Source organism: Hippocampus guttulatus, chromosome 9, assembly GCF_054856545.1.
Source record: "Hippocampus guttulatus isolate MCC_2025c chromosome 9, RoL_Hgut_1.0, whole genome shotgun sequence".
Lineage (NCBI taxonomy): Eukaryota > Metazoa > Chordata > Actinopteri > Syngnathiformes > Syngnathidae > Hippocampus > Hippocampus guttulatus.
In genome coordinates, this window is record NC_141269.1 from 15,648,293 (window position 1) to 15,665,128 (window position 16,836).

Consider the following 16,836-nt stretch of genomic DNA (forward strand, 5'->3'; position numbering starts at 1 on the left):
TGTACACTAATTGGCCATATTAGTTACTATCTGCACAAGCTAATGGCATCCAATGTGTGTTTTTTTAAAATTTACTTAGAAGATAAATTATCACCTAAAATAAGGTTAGTTCGTGCCTTTTTATGACTTTCTAAAAATACGTGACATTAGCCTCCGCACGTAAATTTGAGTCAGCAGCCACAGCTCATGGTTCACCTGTACAATCAAAAGAGATTGATCACAAATTTAGCCTTCCCTAAGTTTATCGCAGCACAGTAATTTGTAATAACTCATTGGTGCTTGTCCTCAATCGCAGGCGCTGGGTTGAAGTGTAGCACTGCACCGCATCCGATTGAGAGGTATTTACAATATTTATTTATTATATACAATGTTTATAACCCCTTTTAATAATAATAATAATAATAATACATTTCATTTATAAGCGCCTTTCAAAACACTCAAGGACACTTTACAACCAAAACAAGAACAATAAAACCACAGATAAAATTATAAATAGTAAAAGGAGAGATGAATAGCGATTTTAAATAGTTGACGCCGGCAACATCGCCGTCGCGAGGAGCACTAGCCGACCCAGTGGTCCGCGGATCAGAATTCAGTGACTCACAGCTCTTATGCTCATTCCAAGCTTATGTACAGTCGGTGTGTCCGAAATCTGGATGGAGAACACACTTAATTAGATGAAAAGTGCACAAGCCCAAGTGTGTAAAAAAGATTTACGTGTGAGTGAATGGCAATGGGAATGTGGATGGGAGAATAAAGCCTCAAGAGAAGCAAAATAGCAGGGGTGGCCAAGTCCGGTCCTCAAGAGCCCCTATCCAGCCTGTTTTAGATGTCTCCATCCTCCAACACACATCCTGAACGATTGAATCAGTTGTGTTAGAGGAGGCAGACATCTAAAACAAGCTGAATAGGGGCTTTTGAGGACCGGACTTGGCCCCCCCTGCTGTCGTGAAAGCCTGGAAGAATGTAGCAAATAAGAACTCAATTCAAATATATTCATAGAGCACTTTAAAACAACCACCACTGTGTACAAAGTGCTGCACATGGAACAAAGATCATGCATACAACAACAAACAACAAAACAAATTAATAACAAAGACAGTAGAAAGCACAAACACAGTGAAACCAAAAATCAAGTGTGAGTCACATGCTGAGTCAAATGTATAAGGAGCCCATGATGGGATGTCAGAGCAGGAGTCATGTGCTCCCTCTTACGAGTACCAGTCAAGAGGCGAGCAGCAGCATTCTGGACCAACTGGAGACGCTCAATGGAGGATTGGCTGACTCCAAAGTAAAGTGCATCACAGTAATCCAGCCGGGATGTGACGAAGGCATGAATTACTCTTTCAAGGTGCTCATGAGAAAGAAGAGGTTTTACTTTAGCCAGCTGCCTAAGATGAAAGGAGCTGGATTTAACAACGGCACCAATTTGCCGGTCCAATTTAAAATCACTGTCCAGTTTAAGACCCAAGTTTGAGACTGTTGACTTAAGATAAGGGGACAGCGGGCCCAAGTCTACAGAATCGAATGTACAAAAGTCTGATGATGTCACGGGTTTGATTCAGTTTATGCAGAAGAGCGCTTTTCAACAAAATAGTGAGATATACAGTATTCACTACTGTCTTTATCAAATCTGTGTTTTCCAATACGTATTGTTCACCTAAAAATGTGGTGTTTCATTCAAATTAATGTTGTCATTCAGATATACAGTATTTCTGGAAATTAAAGATGAATTGTTGATCTCTTGTCACATATTCATCTTTTGATGTTAATGGAATTAGCCACACTTAATCGTTCAATATCTTTGGAGAGGAAGTGTCATGTCTGGCACCAACTGAGCTCTCATTTAGGGCAGTCTTGCCAAACATTCTTTTGGCTTTAAGGGCAAAGAGATTGCTCCTCTGCTGTCGGCCTTTGAAGTCATGGTTGTGGCGATTTGCATCCGAGAAGAAGCATCAGCTATGCAAGATGTGCTTTGTCAGGCTTCTGAAGGAAGGGTCAGTTTTCTCCCAGAGGGGTTCACCAGCTCAGCGGTATTAAACACACTTACTGCCATCTAGCGGATATTAGTTTGCGAGCACAGGTACCGCTTGGGAGGCGTCTGATTTTGTGAAGGTGACGTAATGCTATTGATGATGATGATGGTGATGTGATGATGACACTGTGCTGATCTCCTCAACTCTTAAGACAAAATGTACGACAGGAAACCACAGCATAGGAAAACAGACACATAGTGCAAATAATATGGGAGGGGAGTACGTTGCATAAGCAACAGGCTTAGAACTTATATTTTATATTGGAATGAAGACAAATGAAATTTGTGCATTTACACAATTGGATGTGAAAATGCGCAATGGGGCAAGACAACGCAGGGAAATGCTTCCAAATGTTTTCACACGCCACAGCGGAATGCACTCAAATCCTTAAACACATTATATCGAACACATGACTGAAAGTTTATCGTCCATAAAAACTCTTTTGCCCGAATATGAAGCGTATAGGTACGACCGAATAACAATTCTATATGGAATTTAAATATATTTAACCCTCGTGCCATGCATGTACACCTGACAAGTCGGGGCGGGGAGCACAACAAGAGCACGTGCTGCGTTGATATACTGATAAAAAAACTTGACACAAATCTGCTCATTAGATAGGAGTCTCTGTCTCCGGTCTAGACGAAAGACCCTCCATTGCCACCCGATTATCATTTTGTCACTCCATGTATATATTTCACACTTTGGCCTTGGATTGAGAATTTATTTTGTGTGTGATTTGACAAAGACACCACAATTTTCAATCATGAGTTAAATCCTCAATATGGCCACTAAGTGGGAGTATTTATCTTTGCTTTGACAGTACCGACTACGTCCACTTCAGGCCCCTGACCCTAATTGAGTTCATGGTGTGACAATTCCACTTCCTTCCTGGATGGCGTGCAAGTTGGGAATCGGCATGTAAAGAATGGTGTATATCAGATCTATTTACGTCAATAATTTAATCTGTGAAGTCTACACATTCTTCATTCATTCATTCAACTTCCGAACCGCTTTACCCTCACTAGGGTCGCGGGGGGTGCTGGAGCCTATCCCAGCTGTTTTTGGGCAGTAGGCCGGGGACACCCTGAACCAGTTGCCAGCCAATCGCAGGGCACACAGAGATGAACAACCATCCGCGCTCACACTCACACCTGGGGACATTTTAGAGTGTTCAATCAGCCTGCCATGCATGTTTTTGGAATGCGGGAGGAACCCGGAGAACCCGGAGAAAACCCACGCAGGCACGGGGAGAACATGCAAACTCCACACAGGAAGGCCAGAATCCGGATTCGAACCATGTACCTCTGCACTGCGAGGTCGACGCACTAACCACTGGTCCACGAGGCCGCGCAGAAACAGAATCATGCCGTCCAAATTGCAATTGTACACCAATGCAACATGGTAATGGAAATTTGACATATAACAGCGCTAAATGGAAGTAACTGTTCGTACTATTGAATGCTGACCAGTTATTTTGCAGATAAGCAAAGTTGCCTGCTCATGCACTTGACTGTATTCTGTGTAGCTGCTCAAAATACTGATTGTGCTGACCTTAACCCCTGCCGAAGAGAAGAAAACGAGATAAAAAAGAGAGTGTGAGACGCGGGGGGAGAAGGCTCCCTTGACAGATCTGTGAACGGTGTCTCTCTGTTTTTTTTCTTTCTCAAATAAATCTCATCATTTTTACAAATACTTTCGTTGTCTGAGTTTCCCCGGACAAGACACCATGTAGCTCTGTCAGTAAAAACAATAAAAATAAATAAAAAATAAAAAAACAAAACAAACGCTGTACCGATCACAAAAATACAGTAGGATGTGGTAGAGGGCTATTTAGGATGTTGCATGTTAGTCAGAACCGTTCTGTGTTATATTATAACACATTAATTTTACATAGACATACTTAAAACTACTTTCGAGTCTAAAGCAGATTATACAAATGTTGGGAGCAGTACTGACAACATCCATTGTAAATTACACTAATTTGATCAGGGTGCAAAAAAATGCCAAACTCACAATTTTTATGCAGACGAATTCTTGCACGCACACACGCACGCGCACACACGCACACACGAACGCACACACGAACGCACACACACACGCGCACACACGCGCACACACGCACGCACGCACACACGCACACGCACACACAAACACACGCACACACGCACGCACGCACGCACACACGCACACAAACACACGCACGCACACACACACAAACACGCGCGCGCACGCACGCACAAACGCACGCAAGCACGCACACGCACACACGCAGGCACACACACACGTGGCCTGTGTAATTGGGTAAGGCAACTGGAGCACTCGGTAGGGTTCGATTCCGGCTCATGCCTTCCCGTGTGCCGTTTCAAGTTCTCCCCGTGCATGCATGGGTTTTCTCCAGGTACTCCCGTTTCCTCCCACATTCCAAAAACATGCATGGGAGGTTAGTGCAACACTCTACATTGTCCCTCGGTGTAAGTGTGAGCGCAAATGGTTGTTTGTCTTTGTGTGCCCTGTAACTGGCTGGCAACCAGTTCAGGGTGTACCCCGCTGCTGCCTGAAGACAGCTGGGATAGGCATGCCAGCGACCCTTGTGAGGATGAGCAGATTAGAAAATGGATGGATGGATGGATGTTTTTCTAAGAGGAACTCACTTCCTAATAATTTGATGTTCTAGTTTTATTAAAAGTGAACAATGGGTCACTTGTTCTACCTTGCTCTTTACTCTGTTTAGACTATGGCTGCTGTTATCGCCAACTGTGAGTCCATCCATCCACCAAGTCTCTTTCACACTCATTGGCCTGTCCCAGCCAACATTGGGCAAGCAGGCAAGGTACACACTGACCAATTACCAACCAGTAATAGGGAATTTGGGTACATAAATAACCATTCAAACTTGTACATATTTGGACAATTTCTAGACAGTCTTCACAATACATGTTTTTGAACATGCAAAAAAAGCAGGAGTACCTGAACTAAAAAACACACAAGCACAGTGAAAATACAACCTCGGCACAGTAAGGCCCGAGCCAAGATTCAAACACAGAACCTCAGAAATGTGAAGCAGACGTTTTAACCTTCAGTCTACCATTCTGTCTGTGAATGTACTGTGATTACATCTTGTGTAGTACACCATAGAGTATTTATGGATTCCTGAAACTGGACATGACACTGTCATTGCCTGTGCCGATCAGTAGCCTGTGATGCTTAAGTAAAGAGGATGGACGCTTCAGAGGAGGACTGCTGTGTGTGTGTGTGTGTGTGTGTGTGTGTGTGTGTGTGTGTGTGTGTGTGTGTGTGTGTGTGTGTGTGTGTGTGTGTGTGCGTGTGTGTGTGTGTGTGTGTGTGTGTGTGAGAGTATATGTGTAGTGCAGCGCAGGCAGGGTTGGGGAGGGCAGCACGGTCACAGGTGACTGTCATGTTTAATAATGATTATCACCACGCACCTGCGCCCCCACACTAATTAACTGAACGCATATGCAAATGAGTCCGGGGATTTGATGGGGGAAAAAAAAAACACTGTTCATGCAGTGGCAGAGTGCGGTTGTTCAGCTGCTGGATTTGATTCGGGTAATGAACGGTCAGCATTGGAAGCACCAGTGGTGGTAAAAAGAAGTGAGATAAAGGAAATGGAGGATATTAGGGTTAGAGGGGAGGATGCAAGGAGGAGGATGAGAAGAAGGAGGAGGAGAAGAAGAGGGCATGAGATCCCTGAGGTAACATAATGGGAACAGGTGGACGAGTGGCCTGTTGACTGAGGTAATAAGAGGAGGGATGGAGGCGGGGAGGGTTGTTGTTTGTGTGTTTTAATGCGACCCGCGTATGCATGATGCGGGAAAATTATTCATGTTATGAGACATAAAATACATGTTTCATGCATACTCATTGGCTACATCTACACAATGTAACGAGATCCAATTTAAGGGCCGTTGCCATGAAATGGAAAACAATAATGGAAACATTACTTCACTTTTAGTGTGGTCCAATGCAGTTCTGCTCCGCTGCAACCAAAAATAATGAACGGAACTTAATTTATAAGACAAGGACAAACAATTCTAATTATGATATCCAAATTGTACACCTACATATCGTTAGATAGATGTTGTGCTTGAAAAGTATATACCCTCAATGATACTGAATCGCTATTATAACAAAAACATGTAAACATGCGAGACGTACTGCGTGACTTTTTATTATATTCAGTTTGGATTCGCTGTCATCAAGTTGCGCCAAACCGCTACACCCTGAATAAAACCGAGGCATAAGCAAGAGAAGTCAGCCTTTGAACTTCACTTATTTATTCACACGCATTCCAAACACGCATTCTATATGTCCATCCCGCGTCCAGGGGCCACACGTGCATATCCACCTACCTCTAACAAAGCAAATTGAAGTTCATTCAACTCGATGGCCCCAATCTTATTCGGGGGAGGCAGGCTCGTCACTCACACAGATAAGGGTGAATTAGGGTCTCACTCGGGGTTTTACATTTCAATTTAGCCTCCGGCTTCAGAGCCATTAGGGGCCTAATCTAAAGCTCGGTCCACAGAGTTCTTCTTCACAACCCATCGCAATATTGTTTTATTAACTTCCAGCAACCTATTGTGGAATACAACTCTAACAGAATTCATTATTTCACATTCAATTCATATTCGGGTTACATGTAGCGGGACCTGTGGTTTAAGAATATGCAAGCAATCACTGTAATGCAGTCCTGAACTATCTCCAGCTGGTTCATTTCGGCAAGTAGTACAGAGAGGCTAATTGCAAGTTGAAAATGTGCCTGGGCACGCACAATGACCACGTTGGCTCTAGGCAACCAAGCACAGATGAGAGAGGGACTGTTCTCTCTCAGGTGTAATGTCAAATGGGTATTGTTCCTCCCTACAGTAGTCCCTTAACATATGGGGCTGAAAAACAGTGCGGATGGCGCATACCAGATAAATACGTAGAAACTCATGAGGATGAAAATTAATTCAAAACACGTTGGAGTGGTGCTTTGCACATCTTCCTCCCAGTCGGGGGCTCCCTTTCCAGTTCTTCTCCAGGCACTCTGGCTATCCCCCCCATACTTCAAAAACATGCACATGGGTTTAATCAAAGACTCAAAATATCCTAGAGATTTGAATGTGAGTGAGAAGGATTGTTTTTCTAAAGATGTGCACTGGCGACTGGCGACCACGCAGCTGTGATAAGCTCCAGTTCATCTGTGATCCTAATGAGGACAAGCAGTATAGAAAAATGAACAAACAACAGAAGCTATGGTTACAGTATATGCATCATTTTATTCGATCGTAACTATTATTTGCTATGCCACATATAATATTACAATTGATTTACTGCAAAAAAACCCCAAAACAAAACAGGATTACCTTTGCTAAAATAAATAAACACTAATCACTTGGTCAGTGTAATGCCGTCATGCCACAGGTGATTCCTTGCATTCAAAGAGTGAGTCATTTCTCCCTTGACCTGTCCGGATTCTCTGTCTTTATTGAAGCTCTCCAAAGAGACCCAGTGTGCTTGATAATGGTAGCCCAGAGACTCTTGTGAGCAAGCACAGTGAGATGGAACTTCAACAGATGACTTCTGAATAGGGATCGGGTATTGAGTCCGAACTCCAAAATGGATTCCATTCATTCACTTTGATTGATTTTCAATTTAGTTAAGGGATTGTTTCTCGCAGTGTTAGTTTTACTTTAATATGGAAGACATTCTCAGAAGAAGCAATACTGCAAATAATAAAAACCTCTTATTCTAACTTGGTGTATTCATAAAAATATGCAAATTTACATTAAGAATTTAACCCAATGCAGTTACATTAATCAATCAATCGATGAAAAATGAGGCTGTTCCCTCTCCTCTCTAACACCGTGGGTGTGTTTGCTGAATCAGATCCCACTAAACTGTCGAATCTCAATCAAATTTCACACATCTTCCTTATGCCAACATGCCCCCATTTTCGAGTTGCGAAAATATGTCTACTTCCAGCCTCCGGTGGCAGGAGTCTATCCGGCCACATCATCGTGGGTCTTTCCATGACACAAGAGGTGCTAGTCACCAGCTAGCTCATGGGCTAACCGAGGTGGCTCTCAGCTGACCCGTTTGTGAAGGTCTTCACTTTCATCGCTCCTGCAAATATATTTCAATCATTTACAATTAGCATGAGGAGACCAATCTTGAAAAGGCAAGTTGGTTATCTGTACAAAAAAAAAAAGGCTCTTGTCATTTTTGGCAATTTTAGTATATTTGGGTTATAAATTTCCTTCATTTGAGGAAATCTCATTTACAATCAATTAAAAAAAGTATGATAAGCTTACTGGATTTCTTGGTACTTCACATTTGTAAATAACACTTCATTATCAGAATCTGGTGAATCTCCATCACTGTCCTCTATTGGAATATATTCCACCACTTGTTCTGGGATGTGCTCACTGCACATTTCCATGTCACTCTCCTCTTGACTGTCTGTGCCAACCAGTGGCATACAGACATGTTTCCATTTGGGGTGGGGTTGGGCCAAGTCGCACTGTTTACCAATGGACCGATGATTACCCCTCTTCTTACATTTCTCACATGTAGGACAAGACTTCTGTGTCTGCACCTCTGAATCCACTGAAAAGATAAAAAATAAAAATAAAAATCAATGGATGTACGTATATGACAATCACTGAAGGTGTTCATAGGACCAGTGACCACCATTTCAATATGTCAATATCACGGCCATCCAACACTTTGAATCATACATACTGTATATGGTGACTCAAACATCTCCACCTAGCTTACTTTTAGCTACACAGTGAAGGAATAACTTCATCAATGTGACGGCTGCTTGAGGAGGATTCATTGTGCAACAACTGACTCCTACACTCATCCATCTGTTGTTCAGATGCACCTGCAGAGCCGATAGCCTCAGCTACCGCTCGCTTCATTTCTCGTTTAGCTGCCGCTGCACGCTGGTCAGATGTACTTTGAACCTGCTGCCGGTCTTGTGGAGGGAGCTGAATTGTTGGGGCTGCAGTTGCAGTGAGCATTAACCTGCTGAATAAATGTGCGAAGTGACGAAGAGACTTTGCTCATGTATTTATAATAAAATGTATCAAAATGCTGTCTTATATCCAGTGTGTATACACCGACATGGTTGGAGATTGGTTTTTTTGTTTTTTTAATCGGAACAGCAAGGAGAATTGGGGAAAAACAAACAGAACACATGGTAAGGTAGGAACCTAATTTGTTAAGGGATGGATATAGGTAGCGAACGTCCGTCCTTAGCAACCTATCTATCCCTTTATTTCTTGTCGTAGGTTGACAGTACGAGTAGGCATAAAAATTAATATTTGATGAATCATAAAATGCAAGTGAATTTGCAGTAAGATTGACTTGTGTTTTGTATAAATTCCTCGTCTCACCCCTCGGGTGGTGTCCGTCCTCCATTCAGCTCGGGTCCTCTACCAGAGGCCAGGAAGCTTGAGGGTTCTGCGCAGTATCCTTGCTGTTCCCAGCACTGCACATTTCTGGACTGAGATGTCCGATGTTGTTCCCGGGATCTGTTGCAACCACTCATCTAGTTTGGGGGTCACTGCCCCGAGTGCTCCGACCACCACAGGCACGACTGTCACCTTTACCTTCCAGGCTCTCTCCAGCTCCTCTCTGAGCCCTTGGTATTTCTCGAGTTTCTCGTGTTCCTTCTTTCTGATGTTTCCATCACTTGGGACCGCTACATCCACTACAACGGCTTTCCTCTGCCCTTTATCTATGATCACGATATCTGGTTGGTTCGACATTACCATCTTGTCAGTCTGGATCTGGAAGTCCCACAGGATCTTCGCTCTGTCATTCTCCACCACCTTCGGAGGTGTTTGCCATTTTGACCTTCGGGTTTCCAGTCCATACTCCGCACAGACCATAGTTCGGTCGACTATGCCAGCCACCTGGTTATGGCGTTCCATGTAGGCTTTCCCTGCCAGCATCTTACACCCTGCAGTTATGTGTTGGATCATCTCAGGTGCCTCTTTGCACAACCTACACCTTGGGTAGGTGTAGTATATATATATATATTTATATCCATCCATCCATTTTCCGAACCGCTTGATCCTCACTAGGATCGCAGGGGGTGCTGGAGCCTATCCCAGCTGTCTTCGGGCAGTAGGCGGGGGACACCCTGAATCGGTTGCCAGCCAATTGCAGGGCATATCTCTCTCTCTCTCTCTCTCTCTCTCTCTCTCTCTCTCTCTCTCTCTCTCTCTCTCTCTCTCTCTCTCTCTCTCTCTCTCTCTATATATGTGTGTGTGTGTGTGTGTGTGTGTGTGTGTATATATATATACGGTTGTTATTTCCAACAGCAAATGCTATGACATTGAAGAGCTACCTTTTGATCCTTTAATTGAAACAATTGATAGGAGATCATGGCACACTATTAGGAGTTTTCATGATCTTCATCATAATCCCCACTAACTCCCACAACATTTTTCCTACATTGGTTGGGTCACTTAACCTTGCTTTTGGACCTTTGGTGTTTCTTATGTTCCTGGGTCCAGCTTCGGTAATGGTGGCAAGGGATGCTTGCCAACAACAGTATGTGTACGTGTGTGTGTGTGTGTGTCATAAGGGAGAAAGAAAAAGGGGGAAACATGTGGAAGCAATTTGGTTGTTTTACTGTCTGGCTCTGGTGGTGAAAGTGTTGGGCAGGGGCTACGAGCGGTCTGGATCGTGTCAGAAGCTGCCGGAGTCAGGTTACTCTGACAGACCAAACTGGAGGAGAAGCTAGGTTTGGATAAAGGTAATGAGAAATGGGAGGGTAGACAAGAGTCTCACAGTTGCAATTGAAACAGTGAGAATCTTCTGAATTGTTATGTCCTTTCCAGTGTATTTTAATGTGTGCGCGTGAGTGCACGTGTGTGAAGCTGGGCCAGAGGGCTCCAAAAGACATCCACTTGAACTAGCCCCAGCTGAGAAAACAAACGGCCTCAAATCTGTCTCTCCCCTATCCTTGCCTCTTCTCCTCACATCCAATTTTCAACTTTTTTTTCCCCCTAGAACGATGGGCATTTAATCAAGTAAGGGAGCTAATCAAAGCCAGAGAACGGCTCCTGAACCCTCAGCTATCTTCTCTCTAATCCCAAAGCTCTGCTTCTCATTTGCCATTGACCTAGAGGACCAGACTTGTCCATGGAACACAACATGGGTACATATGGGGGCTGGTAGTCGGTTAACTTTGTAGCACCAAGTAAAAGGTTAGACCTACGTGTGTCTGAGAGTGCATGTATGAATCCATATTCTAAGGCACAGTCAAATGAAAAGTCAACAACTAGGCTAGAGTGTATAAGACTCGCAATGGCTGAGGTGAATGGGAATATGGAACGAGCGAGTGGGGGTAGTGAATAGGAACAAGAAGGAGAGGATGGTGGAGGCACAAGAGGTCGTGGAGGTTGAGGTGATAAGTCGCCTGCTGGGGAATTAATAGGGAGCAGATGGAGCTACCTTTACTTAATGTAAGGTTGTATATACAAGGGGAGAGATTTATCAGTCTATATGAGAATGGAGTCTGACAATGGCTGCTGGGATGGCTTCTCCACTCGGGGAGGATTTAGCATATTTCCGTCTCACTCTGAACTGTGAGGTTTCTGAGGGTTAGCATGTCTTAAGACGTTCAGGAGAGGTGGACTTACGTCGTAAAATAGTCATGAAACAAGGGTTAAATATGAATGATTTGAATACAGGGGAGAATTTGAAGCTACAGTTGCTATTGTGTTGACTATGGTCAGATGCCATCTTGAGAAAAGTAATCTTTGGAATAAAAGAAACTGTGGAGAATTGTGTTTTTAATCAGACACTTGGTAAACATATTAATTAGATATTTTTAGAAAAATAAGATGTAAAAATTCTGACATAAAGGATTTGGTCACTAGGTCACAGCGCCGTGGCCTGGTGGTGAGCATGTCGCCCTCCAGTTTTGAGGGCTTGGGGATCTTGGCTCTGGCTTTCCTGTGAGGAGGTTGCAAGTTGCCTGATGTTCTCTCTGTACTTCTGAGGGTTCTCGCTCGCTACTCAGGCTTTGTTTGACATTATTCTTGAATGAAATTGAAATAATATATTCATTTATTTTCAATTCGTATTTGTAAAGATGTTTTTTTTTTTTTAAAGAGATACTTTAGTTTGTAAATGGCTTAAAGTAAGTAAATTGTATTTGGATGGTGAGTGAATGTATTTTCCTACTTAACCTCTCCATTCATGCATTTCAATGCTAGAAATAGCAGATATGTCTATGCTTTTTTTTATCTCCATACCACGGGACTGTAGTAGTATAAACTGTTTACTTGGCTGAAATTGTCGCACTAAGTTTTGAACCACGTCGGGTTTCCGTCAACTTGACCCAGTGAGTTATTTCTACACGGCCAAAGAAGCACAGTAACATGAGTGGGCCTATCACTCTTATCACTTCACTGATAATGGCCGTCACATAAAAGATGACCTGGTGAACTCCTCAAATGCCAAAGTGGCCCAATTAGCCACTATGCATTTCATACAATTTCCAAAGGGCAAATGTTCCCAAGCTGTAATTATATACTCACATTGCCCACCTTGAGTGACCTACCAACCAGTCTTGACGGCCATCTGTTGTAGAGGTAACCATGACAGCGCTAGGAAAAAAACAAGTAGCGGTGTGGTCTATCATTGTGGATGTAATTGGTCAAGTAGCACTTGTTACCTGGTATACAGTACATAGGAAATGTCACTGTGGAGGATGAACATGGTGCAAGGTGGGATGCTGTTTTTCAAATGGCCAGTTTATTATCGCAACCTCTTTCAACCGCCGTACGCAACGAATTAAATGTCATGTTACGGCCACAATCAGGTTTGCTTTGCATCTTTGATGTCAAGGTGCTCCTTTAGACGACTGTGCTGGACAAATAATAGCGGTGGTCCAATGAATCTAGGCTGAAATAACCACCGCAGTCGTGTTTGTGTCATCACGCAGCTGACCATTCACACACACATAGGTCAACATCTGTCTATTGATGTACGCACACAATGTAAATCTTTCTGTCTGTCCAAATGGATAAAATGTACCGGTACATGCACATACCTAACCTGGACAGGTTCTGTCTGGGGACAAAGAAGCCTACAGAGGTCTGGACACCAACATAGTGATTTAAGATGGAAGGATTGACATGGTTTTGTTTTTGTGCTTCATAGTATTCCAATGAATACGCACAACGGTGAAATAGTGCTTGCTTAGTGCGTCGGCCTCACACTTCTGAGGTTCTGGGTTTGAAGACTCTCGTCATACTGTGTGACATGTTCTCACTGGGCGCGTGTAGACTTAACATACATGCTAAGTCGGGTGAAGACTTGAAACTGTCCATAGGTGTGAATGTAAAAGTGAATGGTGGTTTGTGTCTATGATTCCCACGATTGGTTGGCAGCCAGTCCAGGGTTATACCCTTTACGACTGTAATAACGCAAAAACAAAAGGGATGGAAAGAAATAAACTCCTATTCAAACAATCTATTCCATTTTCTGCTCTCGCCGAGGTCCAGCTGACTTCAGTGCATACTGCTGCGAGGTTGGCCCTCACTAATGTCTCCATTGCCTGCACCTGACCCCGGTAGCCACTGGTGGCCAAATTTAGTTTGGAAACCTGCCACCACGTGAGAGCCGACAGACCCATTAATCAGCGGGAGTCTCCCCCACCCCCAAGCTATAGCGCAGGTCAGAGAAGGAGCAGCGCACACACAATGCTGCACAAAACAAATGATCGCTGGGACTTGAAAATAACTCTGACAGCGTTGTCCGCTCTTCCTTCAACGCCGCATATCCTAAATCCTCCATCACCTGCTTTCCGCAGTCTCGCACCTGGCCATGGTTTTCCATCACTCCATGTCTGCTCCATTCTTATATCCCAGTTTGCTTCTCTCTGTCTGCGCCAGGTTGTCATCCTGGGGCCCCTGGTCGTGGGGGTTATTTACACACCTCTAGCCTTGGCTCCTGCTCTCTCCAGGAATTAACTGCAGAGTTAAAACACACACAAAAAAAGCACACACTGACACTAACCTAGATGACCGAAATATTAATGTTTCTTTTGATGGATTGATATGTTAAAGTAAAGCATTTTGGAAGCGCCGGTGAATGTGTACTTATGGAAAAAAAATACTATGGATGTACTGTATGTAGTGAGAGGCCAAATTGAATATGACATTTACCGTCATGTCTTGGACGAACTCATAATGCTCTTGTATCTGGGAAGATGTGCAGCAGACAGCAAAGAAGTTTATCACCCCTCATTCCCCCCACATCTACCTTCTGCTTTAGGATTGGAGCTGCAACTGCAACTGTCTGCGTGCAGCAACAGTTAATTGACTTGCAATCAGTGTTTACTATCTTGCAATTAATGCTCCAAGAAGAGATCAGTGGATGTGACACCAGCAGAAGGCATCTCGTGGGCAATATCCCTGAGGTGAGGAAACATGCCAGGAAGTAACCAGAGAGAATCCATCTGATAACTGCTCAACATTTATATCCAGTGTCACTGGTACACTTATCCTTTCTCATGTGAAACTCTGCTGGGAGACGAATGGTGGAATTGAGCTAGATTAATGAAGGTTACCAAAGTCCCAGATGTTTCTGTGGTAATTAGAGGCATTTGTTTATCAGGAAAACAAGTCACATCAAGAGCAAAGCTTTCATTATAATTTTTAATAATCTTAATAATTCAAGTGTAGCTGCTTTATTTTGTTCCCAATTTATCATGCTAATGTGTTGAATACATCTACATAATTTCAACACTGATTACTGGAACAGTTCGTTACAGACCGGTTTAACATAGGATTGTTTATGCAAAAATTGAATGTTCATCAAACAAAAACTAAGCAAACAGGAAAAAGGTCTACTGGGTTTACAATGAGAGTGCAACAGATCACAACGTCAACTGTCACAGAGTAAACGCAAAATAGGATAAATCCCAATCATACAGACACTATTTTCATCAACTTGAAAATTCTAATGATTTGTTTGTATTTTTCATGATCATTTTGTTTCGTCATTCGGAAGAAACTCATCAGCTCTTAGAGAAGCCTGGGCTCTTGAAGCAGCGCAGTGTTAAATATCCCCTGGACTGATGATATCACATTAATGAGTAGTTTGCAGGAAATAGCTTTTCCCACCAGAGTTCACAAAAAGTTAATAGATGACATATTATGCTCATTTCCACCACCGTGTCTTTACAAAGGGACTTCTCTAACAGGAATGAAGCAAAAAATGTCATGTCAACTGTAAAATTCCCAAATCCTTTAACAAATGATTGGTAAATGAACCGAAAGGTGTTGCAGCTTTAAACAAGAGCACATGTGCACGACACATGTCCTGTCATCATCATTTCAAAAAGCAGTTGTGGCTGCTGCAATTTAACGACACAATATTTGTACCAAGCAGCGCCTCCTAAAAATAAAGGAAATAACAATTGGGAGCCCTCATACTTGCATGACCATTGAATCTATTTTTACGCCAACGACCTAGAAACCAGCCTGGAGTCGGTAATGCTGTCAACACTACCTTTCTTTCTTCCGGTCCGATAAGTGTTGGTACGTTTGCTTGGAAAATGATACAGATAATTTCTTGGGGAAGCAGCTTTCGGTTTGAAATTATTGAAGCTGGATGTCAAAACTTGGTTTTCAAAAGTTAATTGGGATTGGGCGGCCCGCAGATGTCGTGGGCTCGATTCCAGCTCTGGCCTTCTTCCTGTGTGGAGTTTGCTTGTTGTCCCCGTGCCTGCGTGGGTTTTCACCGGGTACTCTGGTTTCCTCCCACATTCCAAACACATGCATGACGGGCTGATTGAACACTCTAAACCAGTGGTTCTCAACCTGGGTTCGATCGAGCCCTAGGGGTGTGGTGAGTCGATCTCAGGGGTTCGACAGAGCCTCTACCATACAGTTACAAAAACTTTTGTCTTGAATTTTTATTCACTTTTTTTCTGTTTTTAACAAACGCATTTCTTAATGTCTCAAATTTGTTCAAAATCATATTTTTATTTTTCACTAAAGAAGGGTTTGGTGAATGTGCATGTGAACTGGTTGATTTCTGTACCTCTAAAAAGGTTAAAAAATACTGTTCTAAATTGTCCCTAGGTGTGAGTGTGAGCGTGGATGGTTATTCGTCTATGTGTGCCCTATGATTGGCTGGCAACCGGTTCAGCGTGTCTGCCGCCTACTGCCCGGCAGTAGGCTCCAGCGCCCGCGACCCCTGTGAGCATAAAGTGTATCAGAAAATGGATGGATAATTGCGATCTCACTGTCAACTGGAACCACTTTATCCGAATAAATATTGTATGTCGGCATGAGTCCGACTTTCCACATTAAATACCTGTGATCAACAAGGGCCGTACTTCATACGTTCAGAGTGAACATGCTTTGAGTAAATTCTATCCGTTATCTTAAGTTTGTATGAGTTAAGCCATTTTGAAATACAATGAAAATGTAGATTCACACATTCTCTTTCAATTAGAAGAACAAAGAACTCAGAGTTTGTGCAACAAAACAATGCTCTTTTGAATTCCATAAAATAAATGCTGATCTTAATATGAAGCTAATTTCCTTGTCTGAAACGTTCTTGAGTTTTGTTTCGTATGACAGCAAAATGTCACAGCTGTTCTCTTCAAAAGTTGACTTTTTCAACTGTACTATCAAGTTGTTTTCCATGTTTGTGGGTTTCCACATACCTGTACAAAATTGTTGTGAGACACTTGACATGGTAAGGTAAGGTCATGTGAGATCTTGGAAGATGAGCGTAAGCATGAAGTAAA